Source organism: Austrofundulus limnaeus, unplaced genomic scaffold, assembly GCF_001266775.1.
Source record: "Austrofundulus limnaeus strain Quisiro unplaced genomic scaffold, Austrofundulus_limnaeus-1.0 Scaffold13, whole genome shotgun sequence".
NCBI lineage: Eukaryota > Metazoa > Chordata > Actinopteri > Cyprinodontiformes > Rivulidae > Austrofundulus > Austrofundulus limnaeus.
This window is the reverse complement of record NW_013952415.1, coordinates 2221871-2233941: the sequence shown is the minus strand read 5'-3', so window position 1 is coordinate 2233941 and position 12071 is coordinate 2221871. Positions and strand designations below refer to the sequence as shown.

Sequence of the window (12071 nt, the reverse complement as noted above, 5' to 3'; positions counted from 1 at the left end):
CATGTAGACATGGCCAAGATATCTTTCAATTTTTTAGAGTATTGAGAAAAAAACAAGTGTAGTTGTGCATAWATGTATATAAATAATTTGTAAATATCAGTTATCGGCCATAAGATGAAAAATAATATTGCATGATATGAAAATTTGATATCTGTCAATATTTGTTATATTTACCAACATTTATTGATATTACACAATCACACAAGATGTTTATATACATATACGCTCCAAAATACTTGGTTTTTTTTCAATATCATTAAAAAAAACAACCAGACTGCTGACATGTCTCTCTACTTCAGTTATTCCTGGCTGCACAGCTTCACTATCATGATCGCATAGATCCCACTCGACCAAACACTCCCCCTCCCAAAACAGAAACACAAAGCTAAAAATTGGCAAATCAATATCCGACGTTAATATTGGCCCAGTTTTACTTATCGAACTGATAACAATATTCTAAAAAATGACAAACATCGTCAGATACCGATGTTAATGCCGATATATCATGCACCCCTAAGACACATGCAATGTTGCTACTAAATATTTCAATTTAAATGCTTTTATACGTAGTTCAATAAAGCTGTTGATGATTGATACTCTGAAATATCACAATAGTTATTTCCTGAGACTATCGATTTTTGATTCAGGTTTAATGGATGTTGTAAAAAGAAATGTGAAATWCAAATACAGTTCTCACTGTTGTTCATTGTTCTTCTGATAGCATAAAAATAAACTGGAGATTTTATGTTTGTAATGCCTGGCGTGCTTTTATCCTGAGTTTTTAAAAACTGGAATTGTTTAGAGAAAATATCAATCTATCACCTTGCTTAGCAAAATATTGTAATATATCATACTGTGACCCCTGATATGTATCATATCTGCAAATTCTTGCACATACACAGCCCTGGTATTTTCTATACTTCTACTTGAGTAATGAATGTGAATACTTTGACATCACTGTTTTATCTGTATTTACCCAGGCACAATTAAAAAAAAAACATAAAGAAATGATCCCATGAAGCAAATTAGCTGCTGGGCAGTGATGTGTAGTAAAAATAACTTCTGGTCTAAAAACAGTTTTTCCTGTCAGCAGTTTTCCAGCAGCAGGTCTGGTGAGGCTGTGGGAGCTAAATGATGTTGGAAACATTGTCCTTAATGAGAAATGTTGAACAAAAGTCCTGAAACTTTTGACTGAGACGTCACAATGTGTGTAACAGTCCAGTTGTCAGTGGTGTTACAAAATCTCTTAATTTGTGAATGCAATGACATTTACATTCTTCTTTTGTGAGTTTGCTCATGGTGCCCACTGTAGTAAAATGTCACTGTAATAAATAGTTCTGGATGAAAATATGTTTGGAAAAGTGACGTTTTTAAAGATTCTTCAGGGCTGCCTGCCCACTCTGGTCTCGTGCTTTCAGTTTCCTCTCAGCCATATGGCCAGTGTGATGATGCTCCCTGTAAACTTCATGAATATTCAGCAACAGCCGCACATTCATGTGTTTTTATCCAAACTAACTTTTTAATTATCTGTAACGTTTGGATCTGGAATGATAATTTTCGGATGGAGCTTTATACAAAGTGTGAAACTGCAGGAACAGATAAGGATGAAGCACAACATAAACACTATCTGGAAATTTACTGACTGTTTTCTGATTATTTCACTTTTATACACAAGAATATGTTGAAATCAGTCTTCAGGACTTGGTGGTGTTATGAGTTTTTAAACATTGTGAATTTTCAGGATCCGTACAGATTATTGTTTAAAGATGAAAGGGTCATAATGTTTTTCTCATGGACCACAAGCATTGCTAGACACAATAATTATCGTATTTGTACGTTAATTTTGCCCTCTGTACGATGTATGATCAACATGCCCAAACATCCCATAATGTTTGATAATTTGACCATTTTAATGCGACTGAATTAACCCGACACATGGCTGTCTGACCTGAGATTGTGCCGGCTTGGATAGAGGTAGGTAGGCAGGGATGTTGCAGAATCAGCAGCTGTTGTGTTGTTTTCACAAACTCCACTCCTGGTCCATCCCTAACTTTACATAATTTTGTAAACTTGTGTAAATTCTGCAAACTACAGCAACTGCTGTTGTGTGTTGTTTTGACAAACTTTGGCTCAGGTCAGTTTGTAACTTTTTTTACGTACATAAATTTCACAAAGTGTGGAGGTATGGGGTCATTAGTCTCCAAACAATATCGTGTATCGCGATAATTTATGAGACGATTTATTGTCCAGCAAAATTTATCATGACTAACATATGGCCACTTTGTCTTACAAACACAAAAATGGCTAACATTTTATAAATTTGATCGGTGTTGAGTAGGGGTGCAACAATACATGTACCCATATCGAACTGTTCAATACAGTGCTTTAGGTTCAATACACACTTGTATGGAACAATACAGATTTTTAAAATTTATTTCATCARCTTGTCTTCTGAAGATGCTCTGTGTTGAAGGATCAGTGGATCTGTGTTCGACTACTCTGCCTAGGCTGCATTGTTGAGCACAGATCCACTGAGAAACTTGCTGTTTCAGCAACATTTAATTTAAAAACTGGACTTTTGASGTTAAACAAATAGTCATAATTAATTTAATTAAATTACAAGTTTAAAAGGACATATAAATTTCTCTTTTTTGTATCGAAAAATATCGAACCGTGAGACTAAAGTATTGAAACGAACCGAATTGTGAATTTTCTGTTTCGTTGCACCCCTAGCATTGAGAGAGCCTGGTGTGACGATTCCTCAAAAAATAAAATATAAAAACTGAGTGAGAGATGTAGTGAAAAKGCACTTAAGTTTTAAGCTTTGATCAAAACTCTTACAACTTCATTATTAGATACTGGTGTAAAATTCTGGCATAAAAATGAAAAGTGGGCATTTAGATTTCTAAATATTTAAATTGGTACATTCTTTACACAGTATTTATCTTAAATAATTATTGAACCTGTGAACTAAAAGTATTTAAGACGTTTTTTTTTTTCAAGTTTGTGATTCAGTCTTGAACAAACTTTAAAAAGAACATTTCGCTGCATGAGCCCGCTGAAGAGTGACAGCTGAGCCTCTTCACAGGTCAGTAGTAACACACAGTAACACACACATCTCAGGAACTTCACTGACACTGACTTTCCTGTGAACCTACAAACATCCCAATCTGTGCTTTCTAAATGAGTGCAGAGAGGCGACAAGCTGGGCTGATCGATGTGAGCGCTGAAGCCAAAAAGATCAGCACAAACAGAGCTGTTTAAGCTAAAGCAGGTCAGCTGTAAATACTGAGGAGTTGACATTTTGGAAGGCGTGAATGTTGGAAATCAATAAAGGTCGCAGGTTGGCTACTAAAGGTCAAACATTTCTGTCCAAACAAAAYGAGAATTAGTGAGAGGTAAATATCAATACAATCACATTTGCACAATAACTGTTTTAACACCTTGACAAATCAGCTATGGTTTTAACTATACAAACTCATTATTTTTATTAACTCAGCCTCTCATAGTGGGCAAACAGATTTTTAAAGAAACACGAATCTCTAACTCCGTGTCTTATTAGTGACAAGCAACTAAATGGATCRTTTTTTCTCTCCTTTTACAGCTGTTAGCTTTCTTCCACAACACATTTCTGTGTTTTTATCCAAGCTTCACGCCAATTTTTTACCGTTTCTGCCTCTGCTAGAAAAAATGTCACAGACGACCATATTCAAATTAAAATTTGTTTACACTTACAGATGCCGTGCTATCCAAGTGAGCCTGYGTGCCATCAATCCAGCCCTGTCGACGAATTAATCAAGTCCCACGTATCATCCGTGGCCACATTTTTATTTGAATAAATAAGATGCCACGTTCATGTGTTGCATCACATTTGGGTGAAAATATTGACACCTGGTCCTCAGTTCCAACAGTTTCAAAATTAATTTAGTTTAAAGGGGACATACCCTGCAAAATCCACTTTTTTAGCCATTAAATTCATTTTTGTGTGCGCTCATAGCTTTTAGCAAGGCAGAAAATTTGAATTTAGTTTCTCSCAGTGCTTCAGTGATATTATATTCTGTTTGGATCAYATTTTTCAACATGCAGAGTTTTAAGTCACAGAATTTGAGAGGTCTGGACTCAGCAACTATAGTTTGATGGTCTTTACTCTCATCTTGCTCTGGGTCAGACACTGGTTCCAACATGTAAGGCTGGCTGAATAAGTTTTATATTGCTGACATCTTTTAATGTAGTTGTAAGTAAAGMGTTTCTTTAAAGAGGCAGCCTCAAATCGAGTTGATCTGAGGCACACCTCAGAAAAGGGGTGAAAGTGGGGCTTGTGGAGTTACAATAAGGAGGAATTTACACCAAAGCATTGCAGTTCTACTTTATGTAGACCCAAACTGAATGATTTAAATGTGGAAAAAGATTTTATAAGCATGATACGTCTAATTTAACTAAATTAAAATAGTGTCTGTACCTACAAAACATACATGGATGCCATTTCCTCTGTAAGGAAAGTAACTACTGGCCATTCTGAAAGCTGCTAAATGATGTCATCATCTATTTTATATTACTGAACATTTTTATGCAGTTATAATAAACACTGTAGCAGAGACAATAACATTGTAGGAAAGATAAAARTACTCCCATAAGTTTTTTCATTTATTTTTGTTTATTTTTCAATATTTTCTATTCACACCTCCATTGAACTTAGTGACTTCATTACAAACTACAGTATTTGATGACGTAAGTAGAACGTAATGACAATCAGCAGCACATACCACGAGACTTGTATTTGTAACACTTGTACTGTCATTGTTACAATGGTGAGTCAACATTTGTGAAAAACTTGTCTTTAAAAGGTTAACTTGAGTTGATTGTTGGATATAAAAATGTGGCTCACTGCTGAGTTATAAAGTGTTGACCTCATTTGCTGCCTTGTGAGTCAGGCTTCATAATTGTTTTTTGGAAAAAAAAACTATTTTTTGAATAGTTTTAGGGTAGTAAATCAGGCTAAATGACATTGAGTCATCTCTTTGTTTTGTAGTGCACTAACTGATGAATCTAATTTTGTATCACAATAATTAGGAGGTGAATCATATTGTCATACTGTTTGTTTTGCTGCTTGTGTAATTTCAATATATTGTTTGTGTGTTGCAATGCAGATCCTATTGGCTACAAACCAGAAGAGCAAACCTCGAGTGCATTTAGGTTTTAACTTAAATCCTCCTGACTATCAGGTTTCAGGACTCTTGGGAAATTTTTTTCATTTATATTATAGATTTACTATTAAAAACATATCGTAAATTGGGTTTGTGGATCATTTAGTAACTTGTTTGTCAACTGCCAAATTGTATTTTTGTCTGAAGCTTATGAAAAAATATATTAGATTCAGTACAACAAGAAAARGTGCATTTCCTGCAAAAATACAATGTAAATGCTTAATGCTGAAAGGTTTTTGCTGAATATCTCAAAAAAGCTGAAACTAGCCTAAAAATGGCTTAAAAGTTGYTGAAATTAGCACAAAGAAACAAAGATCATGTTTACTGAAGTAGGCAATAAGAAGTTGAATTTATCACAAAAAGGTGAATGAAGCTGCAAAAAAGCTCCATTTAGCTAAGAAGTAACCAAAATCACAAAAAACTGAAAGAAGCATAAAAAAGTKAAAATTAGCAGAAGAATAGCAGAAAAGGTCAAAAATGATGGCCAAAAATGCAGAAGACAAAGCTAAAATCAGCAAATCAGAAGCCACAATAAGCACAAATAAAGATCACATTTGCTGAATTAAGCAATAAGAAGCTGAATTTATCACAATAAGGCAAATTAAGCTGAAAAATCTGCAATTAACTAAAGAGTAGCTAAAATAACAAAAACAGCTGAAATAGCAGAAATCAGCTAAAAGATGCACATAAACTTAAAATACCCAAAGGAAGCACAAAAAAGTGAAAATTAGCAAAATAATAGCAGAAAAGGTCAAAATGATTTCCAAAAATGCAGAAGAAAAMGCTAAAATCAGCTAAAAAGAAGCTGAAGGAAGCTAAAATTAGCACAAAGATCATGTTTGCTGTTTGCAATAAGAAGCTGAATTTGTTACAAAAAGGTGAATTAGCATGAAAAAATGTGAATTAGTTAAGAAGTAACTAAAATCACACAAAAAATGAAAATAGCAAAAAGCAGCTGAAAGAAGCATAAAAAGTTGAAATTAGCAGATGAATAGCAGAAAAGGTCAGAATGATGGATACAAATGGAAAGGAAAAAGCTAAAATCTGCAAAATAGAAGCCAAATGAAGCTGAAATACACACAAAGCATAAGAAACAAAAGGTAAAAAGTACAGTAAAAAATGTTTAAACATTTTGAAGAGTTTTACTGATGTCGCAAACAGCTTCATTCATTTTCAATGAGGAAAAACRGCTGAAAATGCTAAATATCTCCTAGTATAAACTGCCAGAACGTCCTGAAAGAGCTGAATGTTTTCTATGTAAATTGTTGAAATGAGACAAAACCTGTGGAACAAGATAAATATAGAAAAAGGTACAGAAGAAAAAAACGATCTCAATAATGTGAATATTTTTTTCAGCCTTCACAYAATAAGGCATTGTTGCTCCTAAATAAACAAATCAGCAGGGTTCACTTCCTCCAGCTGAAGTCTTGAAAGTCGACCTTTTTTTCTGTCAATAAAATTGACTTTCTGTCGATTAAACTGCTGCTTTTCTCTCAGTTAAATTAAGACTTAATGTCAGTAAAACTGACACTTTAATCCACATTTACGGTTTATTCTTAAAGAAACTTCCATGTTTTTTTTTCCTTCAGAGTGACCCTTTCGCACCGCTGTAATAGGAGCTGTTTAGAAAAGGTTATTATTTTTTTCCATTCATCATGCTGGCAGTGTGAAAAGTGTTAACTAGCAAATGGTCAGCTGTGTGAAACCATGGCAACTGAGCACAGGGTCTCGTGTGTTTCGCTGATATAACATATAAAATACATCATCATGAGCCTGTTGTTGCACTCCTGTTCTTCTCCCAGCCTCGGCTCCTGGAGCTTGTTGGCAGACTTTGTACTCAGGTTTGATGCCTGGGAACAATTTCAGCCACATGGATTCGACAGGAAGTCATTTTCTGCTGAAGTCACTTCCACACGTCACGAAGGGGCGAAAGGGAAAAAAAAATGCAATAAAAGGGAGGAAAAATCCAAGTCATGACCCGGAGGTACGGTGAGGGAATCTAATGTGATGTGCTGATGGTTCAGTGGCGTCACTGGGTAAAGTGTKAAAGTGCAGCATGTTCTGATGGGGGAACTCTGAGTCGGGCTCGGGATGAAGAAACGTTCTGCTTCCTGACAGAATCATCTTCTGCTGAGTTATGGAGCAATAATTAATCTGCACAAGAGAAACAGGGCACCTTTACTAAATGAATGCCTCGAGGCAACGCAGTAATGAGGGTTTATTCTTGTGTGTGTTTGCACCATTAGCAAAATATCTCATGAACCACCAGACGGACTTAAATGAAACTCTAAAAGTAATAAATGGATAACCTTTCCTGGTTGTGCAAGGCTCTTTACAGATTTTCTCATTTATCCACTGCCACACATTTCTACAGCTTCCTGTTTCTACACACTACATAAAGCATTTCTATACTCTTAATAGATGGTTGAAATGAGATCATCAGAGGTACAACACAGGTTGAATGATGACAGAGAGGCCAGAGGAGGGATAGTGGACGGATGTTAGACATGGAGACACTAGAGAAAAGGTACAGAGGGGGTAGAGAGGACATAGGATGCACAGTGAGATGGACAAGGATGAGTCAGGACCCCTGAAGACGTGACATTGGTAGTTTTTATTTTTAGTTTTTTTTTTTTTTTTTGCAGTGCGTGAACTGGGGATTCGAATCTCGGACTCTATTTGAAAGATTCTGGGACTGGGTGATTACGACTGACAAACTGATCAAGATATAAGTGTGTCGTATCGGTCGATAATGATAATTATTAATTAGGTTTAGAAACTGGTCTGACTCTTGTCAAACTTAAAATATCTGAACTACTGCCGTACTAATGACTGTTGCACTCATTTTCTCCTTTCATTCTTGGTGTCGTATTGACCCCCCTCTTSAGTTTTTAGATGCCTTATTTCAGTGCAACAGCATCCTAAATCAATAATTAATTTCATATTAACCCTAGAATGGTGGACCGGTCCAGCAAGTTAGCGCTCTGTCGCTTGAATGTGCCAGCMAGGGGGGAGAAGAAACATTGGATTACACATTTCAAAATAAAGCAAGACAGGTTTTTTTTTTCTTTTTTAGTGGAGATTTGTTGTTTATTAACAGCTTAAAGCTTTTATTTTGAAAGTGAATCTTCAGTTTCATGGTGTTTAGCTGATAGGTCATCAGAAAGTTATCAACCATTAGCAGTTAACAACTAGTGAAATTGAACATGTGTTTATTGCCATTTTTATAGTTATTTAATTATCATCCAGCCCTAGAAGATCCACACCCTGCCTGTGGGCCATGGTTATGTGAGACTCTTATCTTTAATCGAGGCCGACATCCAGCTCCATGGCAGCTAGAGAATTTGGGCAGGAYGGTGGCTCAGTTGGTAGAGCYGATGCCTCTCAGCAAGAAGGCCGCCGGATCAAATCCCAGCTAGGGGGCCTAGCGTGGGTCCTTCCCAGGTATTCTTGCTTCCTCCCAGAGACCAAAAACATGACTTTTAGGTTAATTGATAACTCTAAATTGTCCCTAGGTGTGAATGAGAGARTGAATAGTTGTCTCTGTGTCCCTGTGATGGACTWCCCCGCCCCTCACACTSTGACTGCTGGATATGGGAAAAAAATTAAAAGCGAAACAAAAAATTTGAAATTTTGTTGTACAAAAATMCTGAGAAATAGCAGAAAAGTAACTGAAAGGCCTGAATCTAACACAAAGAAGCAGAAAGAGCACATTTGCTGCATTGAGCAGCTGGGGGAAAAAAGTAACTAATTACAAAAGTGGGAATTTAGCTAAAAAGGCTAACATTAGCTGAAAATGGCTGAATTAAATGTCAGAAAACAGTAAAAAAGCCTAAAAAGCTTGTTATACAAAAAAGTCATTAACAGAGTGACTAACAAAACAGAAAATAAGGTAATATTAGCTGAAGGAAGCTAAATGTCGCATAAGTTTAAAAAACGGCACAGCTGGAACAAAAGGTATRAAGTGCAGGAAATGTTGAACTATTTTGAAGGATTTTAAGGATGTTGCAGACAGCTTCGTTCATTTTCCATGAGAACTAAAAATGTCCTAAAGAGCAAAATATCTCAAAAAGCATAAATTGCTGAAGTATCAAAAATCCCAGCTGAAATGTCCTGAAGGAGCTGAACGTTTTCATATAAACTGTAGAAACRGCACAAAAAACTGTAGAACAAAATATGTGCTGAAAAACATATGGAAGAAAGTCTTATCTCAATGCACACAATTAACACCATCGTTTGCTCATATTTAAATACTTAAGGTGTCAATAAATCAAACATTTGTAGGTAAAATTTGGGATTTACATGTTAACAGTGGTGATGTCCATAAAAGAGATGTTTTAGATCAAACTCTGACAACTGTAATAAATTACTTCACATTTTTGCCAAAATCCAGGTAAGCTTTGAGAAGCTGGAGAAAACATAAACATGCCGTTTATTTTAAATCCATTTTCTACTCCCAAGAACTAAATGCAGCCTAAATTTCCAAGAAAAATGCCCCATAGACTAATTAATGTTTCTGTCTGATGGGGGAAACTGGATGATTGAGTAAATGAAACATCATTTGAACCTAATTGCCTTGTTGCTCCTGCYGAAGCAGCTTCAGTACAGAAGATTAGCATGCTCCATCAGACTGCAGACCATGGCACCACTGTGCAACTTGTATTATTTATGCTCCGACTCGTGCGCAGCTGAAAATGTATTTTCTTTGTTGCGGTGAGAATGAATCTAAACTCCGCAGCTTGGGATACAAACACTTTTACATTCATCACTCGTGGGCTTGGTTAGAAATGCACGCTTGGCAGCTATTGATTAAAAAAATAATAATGTTGCTGCATTGCTGCTGACTAGATTTGAAGTRAGAATAGTTTTAAAAATTGGCTCTAATTATGGTGATTATTTCTTTTTAAGCCCACAACATCAAAGAATTCTCTGGTTCCAGCTAGTCTGAATGGGATTTCTTTTAATTAAAAACCCAAACACTAACTCATTCATTAGACATTTGGTCCAAACTCCCATTAGTCAAAACCTACACATCAGCTGATAGATGCTGTGGATGTGGAGTTTTAATGGTGCATTCTAAACTTCAGGGAGAATCCCTGCTGTTGATCTGTTCTTGTCCTCAGATGGGAACGAGATGAAAAATGTGGGAGCAAATAGTGTGGATTTCCTCACAAATGCAACCACTTATTTTGGATTATCGTGATGACATAAATAAAACTGTAACAGTATCTGTTAATTAGCTGCACCGAGCTGCTTATTACTTGGGGAAATGCCACAGATGTGTGGGCTGCGTGCGTGCTTACAGTCTGCAGCAGTTCGTTTAAGAATAATACACTGTAAAAACCAAACTGCTGCAGAYTATAAAGTTCACGTAAATGTTCCAACTAAATCACAGTTAATAAATCAAACTTGAACCAATTTTTACATTATTCCTCAGTTATTTTAACACACATTTTCTCAAAGCAAAAAAAATCATATTTACATTTGTAGCTTTTCAGTAATGTAAATTTGAACAGTTTCTGCATAGTTTTAATAAATAAAACGGGTAAATCCAAACTAGTTTATACTTCGTGTCATTCAACTATGTTAATAAAATATAGTTAGCTTAAACAACAAATTAAGCTAAATGTGATCTTGTTTAAATGAAAATACAAACTATTAGAGCTGCAACAATACATGTACCTGTATYGAACCGTTCAATACACACTATGTATCAAACAATACAGATTTTATTATTTTATCAGCTTGTGAGACGCTCTGTGTTGAAGGATCAGTGGATCTGTGTTCGACTACTCCACCTAGGCTGCATTGTTGAGCACAGATCCACTGACAAACTTGCTGTTTCAGCAACATTTTATTTAAAAGCTGTACGTTTGAGGATAAACAAATGTTCATAATTAATTTCAATAAATTACAAGTTAAAAAAGGGCATGGACATTTCTCTTTTCTGTATCGAAAAAATATCGAAGCGTGAGATTAAAGTATCGAACCGAATTGTAAATTGTCTGTATCGTTGCACCCCTACAAACTATACTTAAAAATAACAACTAATTACCAGTTATTACATAATGAGAAATGACTAAAACTTGATCTGAAATCTGTGGATGAATTTTGATTGATGGGTAAACTTAGCTAAACCAAAACCTCCCTAATTGCTAGTGTCCAGAAAGTTTCTAATGTCAACTTTTACAAAATTATTTGTATTTTTGACTCAAAAGAAGGAAACTTGTTGTTCTGATGGATGCAACAGATAAACTGTTGACCTGAAGGACGTTGGCTGCAAAATCTGTCTCTTCAGTTCAGCTTTTATCKTTCTTTTAGGTTGAGAGTTTGAAAATTCAAATTTGACCATTTTTATTTGCAAGTGACTATTACAGTTGATTAAAATGAAAAAAAAAATCYGAATTGGTAACATTTTGTTTTACAGTCTCTTCTTTTACAGTGTGAGACAAACCAGAAGAGCATAAATCTAATAATTTAGATGAGTAAAACAGAACTGCAGCACTTATTGCTCTGTGGGGACAAATAGTTGCCATCCGCTGAGGTTTCCAGCAACAAAAGCTGCTTTGAAAGGAGGAGACCTGCTATTTGAAAGCGTCAGCATCATTTCATCACACATTCGCTCAGTGACATCTTTTCAACYACTGCCCAGCTCCCCCATTTGACTGAGAACTCTCAAATGTTCTGCCAAAAATCTAAAATAAATAAATAAAACAGAATCACTAAGATGCCCCTCCCAAACCACAGAGCCACTCGTGAGAAGTGTGGGTTTGTGTGTGAGCGAAGGGTTTAGCTGTGGAGCATCCACACTCAGTAAAATGGAGGAGGTGATAGGCAGTGTGGGATGAGATTGGAGGTGCCCTGAGC

The 12071-nt window shown here is 35.8% G+C and overlaps 1 long non-coding RNA gene across 7 annotated transcripts in view; it reads left to right on the top strand.

Moving 5' to 3' along the window:
• LOC106513568 (uncharacterized) overlaps nt 1–12071 on the top strand; it is a 201579-nt gene that overhangs the window by 64618 nt on the left and 124890 nt on the right. For 2 of the 7 annotated variants that reach the window (XR_001309804.1, XR_001309799.1), the window contains one exon: nt 6794–6836. The exons of the other annotated variants lie outside the window; for them this stretch is intronic. This is a non-coding gene — a long non-coding RNA (uncharacterized LOC106513568). The remainder of the gene's footprint in view (nt 1–6793; nt 6837–12071) is intronic. 7 annotated transcript variants of the gene reach the window in all.